Source organism: Esox lucius, chromosome 1, assembly GCF_011004845.1.
Source record: "Esox lucius isolate fEsoLuc1 chromosome 1, fEsoLuc1.pri, whole genome shotgun sequence".
NCBI lineage: Eukaryota > Metazoa > Chordata > Actinopteri > Esociformes > Esocidae > Esox > Esox lucius.
This window is the reverse complement of record NC_047569.1, coordinates 19316273-19322639: the sequence shown is the minus strand read 5'-3', so window position 1 is coordinate 19322639 and position 6367 is coordinate 19316273. Positions and strand designations below refer to the sequence as shown.

Genomic DNA, 6367 nt, shown 5'->3' with positions numbered 1-6367 from the left:
ACATTTGTCCTGGTCCTGTCAGCAGCTAAAGAACATAATAAGCCTAACCCAAAATAAAAAAAAATGTGTGATCAGTATATTCAACTTATCATATCACGGGTGAGCTCACAAACAGAAGTTAAGTAACCCAACCAAATGTTGCTAACATTTGTGGGCGCCATGTTTGTTAATCCGAATGAAACAAAGATGAGGTGATGAGTGACTCTAAGAGAATGGATGGTCATGTACATTTGCTCATTTGCTCAAGATTTGTGAAGTCTTTTTTAAGGATCTTTGGTCGGATAAACCTTAAGGCTCCCATAATCCAGTGCAACGGAACTAAACATGGCTGCTTTTGCGGATCATTTTAACCAGTCAAAATCATATCACCATGCTGGAACTTGGAGTATTTTATGAACAGATGAACAGAGAGGCCGACAGTTCCAGATTCTACCGTAAAATCTCAAATGAACTCATTCTAGATTACAACTGTCTGTGTCTTGTGTACGCAACTGCTACTGAAAGAAATACTTTTCCCAAAATCTTCCCAAACCTGCAAAATAGGCTTTTACCTGGCAGAGGTATATTATAATTAAGTACACCATATGATCTGCTATTTGTTTAAAATTCTACGATCAGAAAGTAAAGGTTCAAATGCTTTTTTTCTTCCATTCTTAACGTGATGCCAGAATTTGATTTATACAGTTGTGCTCATAAGTTTGCATACCCTGGCAGAAATTGTGAAATTTAGGCATTGATTTAGAAAATATGACTGATTATGCAAAAAAAACTCTTTTATTTAAGGATAGTGATTATATGAAGCCATTTATTGTCACATAGTTGTTTGGCTCCTAAATATAATGATGACAGAAATCACCCGAATGGCCCTGGTCAAAAGTTTACATATCCTTGAATGTTTGGCCTTGTTACAGACACACAAGGTTATACACACACAGCTGCATGGTAGAGTTGCCAGAAAGAAGCCTTTACTGCACCAATGCCACAAAAAATGTGCCAGACAACAACTTGACATGCCTCACAGCTTCTGGCACACTGTGATTTGGAGTAACAACCATAAGCGATATGTTTGGAGAGGGGTCAACAAGGTCTTTAGTGAACAGAATACCATCCCCACTGTGATGCACGGTGGTGGCTCACTGATGGTTTGGGGGTGTGTGAGCTCTAAAGGCACAGGGAATATTGTAAAAATGTATGGCAAGATGAATGCTATGTTTTCAGAAAATACTGGCAGACAATTTGCATTCTTCAGCATGAAAGCTACGCATGGGACACACTTGGACTTTCCAGCATGACAATGACCCTTAGCACAAGGCCAAGTTGACCCTCCAGTGGTTACAGCAGAAAAAGGTGAAGGTTCTGGAGTGGCCATCACAGTCTCCTGACCTTAATATCATTGAGCCACTCTGGGGAGATCTCAAACGTGGGGTTCTTGCAAGACGACCAAAGACTTTGCATGACCAGGAGGCATTTTGCCAAGACGAATGGGAAGCTATATAGTACCACCTGCAAGAATTCAGGGCCTCATAGACAACTATTACAAAAGACTATACGCTGTCATTGATGCTAAAGGGGGCATTAAGAACTAAGTGTATGCAGATTTTTGAACAGGGGTCAGTTCATTATTCTTTGTTGCCATGTTTTGTTTTATGATTGTGCCATTCTATTATAACCTACAGTTGAATATGAATCCCATAATAAATAAAAGACGTGTTTTGCTTGCTCACTCTTTACAAATGGTACATATATTATCAATTCTCATGAAATACAAACAGAAAATATTTAGGCATCAACTCTGCATTGGATTGAGAGAAAAAAACAAAAAACACTGACATTCATCTATACCTATTGAATGCAATGTATTAAGAAACATGTAAACTATGAGATGCTCCTCTTTTCCCATAGAATGTAATAACTATAATAATAATATATTATATTAAACTTATATAGTTATTTTTTGAGACCCAAACATGCAGGGACTGTGTCCCTTAGCGGCATCCTGTGGAGAGTGCTTCGGGAATATGGGGTCCTGGGTCCTTTGCTAAGGGCTGTCAGGTCCCTGTACGACCAAAGCAGGAGCTTGGTCCGCATTGCCGGCAGTAAGTCAGACTTGTTCCCAGTGCATGTTGGACTCCTGCAGGGCTGCCCTTTGTCGCTGGTTCTGTTCATAATTTTTATGGACAGAATTTCTAGGCGCAGCCAGGGGCCGGAGGGTGTCAGGATTGGGGACCACACAATTTCGTCTTTGCTCTTTGCGGATGATGTTGTCGTGTTGGCCCCTTCAAACCAGGACCTTCAGCATGCGCTGGGACGGTTTGCAGCCGAGTGTGAAGCAGTGGGGATGAGAATCAGTACCTCCAGATCCAAGGCCATGGTCCTCAGTCGGAAAAGGGTGGCTTGCCCACTTCAGGTTGGTGGAGAGTGCCTGCCTCAAGTGGAGGAGTTTAGGTATCTAGGGGTCTTGTTCACAAGTGAGGGAAGGATGGAACGGGAGATTGACAGACGGATCGGTGCAGCTTCTGCAGTAATGTAGTCGATGTATCGGTCTGTCGTGGTGAAGAAAGAGCTGAGCCGCAAGGCGAAGCTCTCGATTTACCGGTCAATCTACGTTCCTACTCTCACCTATGGTCATCAGCTTTGGGTCATGACCGAAAGGACAAGATCCCGGATACAGGCGGCCGAAATGAGCTTTCTCCGCAGGGTGGCTGGGTGATCCCTTAGAGATAGGGTGAGAAGCTCGGTCACCCGGGATGAGCTCAGAGTAGAGCCGCTGCTCCTCCACATGGAGAGGGGTCAGCTGAAGTGGCTTGGGCATCTGTTTCGGATGCCTCCGGAACGCCGTCCCACCGGGAGGAGACCCCGGGGAAGACCTAGGACACGCTGGAGGGACTATGTCTCCCGGCTGGCCTGGGAACGCCTCTGTGTCCCCCCGGAAGAGCTGGAGGAAGTGTCTGGGGAGAGGGAAGTCTGGGCATCTCTGCTTAGACTGCTGCCCCCGCGACCCGGCCCCGGATGAAGCGGATGAAGATGGGTGGAACATGCATTACATCTGGTACAAAACAAACAACATCCGAGGAGAGGGTATGGGCAATACACAGACAAACTTAAAGAAAAGGACCCAAGCATGATACTGGACAAAAGGAAAGGGCAGGGGCTAGGGGTACGGTTTGATTGTGGAAGTGAGTTCCAAAGCCTTGGAGCAGCCCTAGAGAAAGCCCTGTCTCCAAAGCTCCGTAGCTTGGACCGGAGGATGATGAGGTGACCAGCTATAGCAGAGTGGAGTGAAGAAATTAAGAAAAAAGTCAACAAAAGTCAACCAGATATCTTCTTAGTAACTGTAATGTTTCCAAGACTAATGTTGTGTAAGACAATAAGTTGCGCAGGAGAATATAACTATTTGCACTAATATCTTGCCCTAATTATTTTATTGAAAAAATAGCGGCCAAACTTTTTACTAAAATGGTGGATTGTTTGCATTATTTCTGTAATGAGTGTGCCAATAACTGAGGTAATTGAGGGGTTAAGTGGGTTAAATGTTTTATTATTTTATGCAGTTCAGCACGGCTTTATATATACTATAAGCTTTTTCATTGTCCAACTGGTATATTTTAAAAGACACTTAATTTGGGATTTTATTTTTACATTGGCTCACAATATCTACTTAAAATATCAAACGGCTGTCATTTCACAAAATAACTTCTTATAGCTGACCTGAGGTGCTCCTACGAAATCAGTAGTCTGGACTGAGGCCGGGGGGCTGAAAATGCATGTTTATGTGTTGCTCTAAATTTGTCATTGCAACATATCAATTACTTAAGTTTGTTTTACTTAGAGCAACACACAAAGACAAGAGATACTGTAGTTTAGGTAGAGCAAGCTCAGTAAGTCATCTTGTGAAATTTTGAGGGCTGTGGATTAATGGGTGTGAGGTTTACTGATAATCATGTGCTGGTCTTTTTTTAACAGGCTCCCTTTTCTCAATATGCACAGCATTAGAAACCTCTGACTGACAACACAGCATGCAATAATACACAGTGAATGTATGGAATTCTTTAAATTGCAAGTCTAAAAGATGTAGCCAGTAATGATGATTGATAATACATTTAAAAATAATCCTCCACCAAACAAATCATGCATTCTCATTTGTAGTAATATGGGTGAAAGGTGAAGGGCACAATGGATGATTGTTCATTGAGGTCTTTGGAGGTAAACTAATGGTTTGTGAAACTTTATCAACAAGCCCAAAGCAAGGCAAACACTAGGCCAAGGCAAATAACTAGAAGAGTAATTGTGAAAGTGTTTGCCATGAATGACACAATGTCTAACTGAGAACCGTTCCTTAAGAGTAATACCTAGGAAGATGAAATAAACATTTAGTTGGAAGAGACACCTGATAACGTATACGCATGCTCACGCCCTTCCACATTCAACTAACTAGTTTGTTAATTTTGCTACATGCACTCAACTATGTTGCAGTGTTAGTGTTATTTAAACAAAGCAGTTGCCAAGGGAAACAGTGATTAATACTTGTCCTGTATGTTTATACCTGTCCTGTATCAGATTACACTCCTCCACCCCATCTTTAACTGTTGACAAAGAATATTATTAAAAAACCTTAAAGCAGATGAACATCACCTCTAAATGTACACAATGTTCAGGACAAGCAAATAAGAATATTTACATTGTAATATTCCGTTTGTATGACGCCGTTGTTACTAAACCAATCCATTCTGAAGGATATCAACAAAGGTAATGCCTAATTAGTCAAAATAAATGATATAAAGACAAGCCAATGATCCCAGAACAATCCATCCATGACTTAATGTATGATTGCCCATATTCAATCAAATTAATTATTGTACATGATAAAAAATTAAAAATAAATTATCAAAATTTATTTTCAAATTTTATTAAAACCTCAAAGTCGACTGAAGACCTCCCACACCCATCCACATTGGTATGCTAACTACAAATTCTTTGTTGTATTGAGTCAATAAATCAATCATCACTTCCGCACAGTAATATAATCTAAATTTTACCATTGGAAGAGATGTTCCATGTAAATAAACAACTGGTATCTTTTTCATCACCCTTCACAATTACTCATGTTTCCTCTATCCACTTCCTTCTCTTACCTTGGGTGAAAGAAAACTGTTGGCACATGCATGTGGATTGCTCAGTCAGTCATGATGTACTCACCATTCTGACAGTAATCCCGGCTGGGCCTCTGTGCGTGCGCATTTGTGCATGTGTGTGTTAGTTTGGGTGTGTTTGTGCTGACAGCAACCTGCTGGGTAAGTTCAGAGAGAGTTGATGACACTGTGACACATGACAGCAGAAAGCATCCTGTTCCTCAGACACTACTGCCATTTAACTATTTCCTGCCACTAAGCAAGCTGAACAAGTCAAACCTTCCGTGCTGCTCATATTCCCCCCTTATTATCCACGAAAGAGAACACATTGATTTGTGTGTGGTGGTGGTGGTGGTGGTGGGGGTATTGAAGGGGTATTGAAGGGAGGAACAAAGAATGTTTAAACTAATCTGATTTAATTTAATCAATGTTTACTTTTAAATATCAAGTTTGAAGGCCTTTTCCATCACAATCATTCAAAAGGTGAGGGAATGATAATACTTTTTAGAAATTTAAATAACAGTGAACAATTCATTGGACATTTGTATGCATATACATAAACTTCACATGCAGTAGATTTTAACAACAAAGCAATGCACAGAAGCAACATTTGTACAGTAGCAAAACAATTCAATTTTCTTTCAGTATACACCAAGACTAGCTACTGGCTGCAGAAAAACGCAGATTGATATGGAGACATACAAAATATCAATGTCTGCTTTTCATGGAGGGCCAATTTTGTTCCGTTAAACTCCCACACACCCAGGGAGGTTTCCACTAGCTCATTTGAAGAACACAATCCTCCTTGAATTAGAGGGAGATTTAGTTGGATTATGCTGCCTCTGAGAATCCAAGCAAGAGCCTGGCTATTATATCCATCAGAGAAGACAGTGGGTAACACCTGTTGCCTCACAGTTGCCCAGAACAGGCAGTTTATCCCTGAATTTTGGCTAGCTCAACTGGCTTTGCATTCAAGAAAATGAAAAGGTTTTTATCTGTATTTTCTGTATTATTATCTTGCATTATTTTCTGGTAAAGGCAATTCTGCTTACAAATAAGTAGTCTAGGTAAATGTGAAAAATGTCCTTTGAATATTAAAATGTTACCTCATACCTGGTCTTCAGCGTTTAACATAACAGTATAAACCTACATTTATGTGCATGTACTGAATGTGTAGTACGTACAGTAATTAAGTTATATTTGATTATCTTAATACTCAGCAAGAAAAGCCTACATTT

At 40.6% G+C, this 6367-nt stretch overlaps 1 long non-coding RNA gene across 1 annotated transcript; it reads right to left on the bottom strand.

Annotated features, from left to right (window-relative positions):
* Nucleotides 1-2953: 2953 nt before the first annotated feature.
* LOC105029179 lies at nt 2954-5255 on the bottom strand. The gene is made up of 3 exons (XR_829458.2): nt 5197-5255; nt 4544-4583; nt 2954-3263 (listed from the first exon to the last, which is right to left on the bottom strand). It is a non-coding gene; the product is annotated as an uncharacterized LOC105029179 (long non-coding RNA).
* Between the last annotated feature and the right edge of the window lie 1112 nt (nt 5256-6367).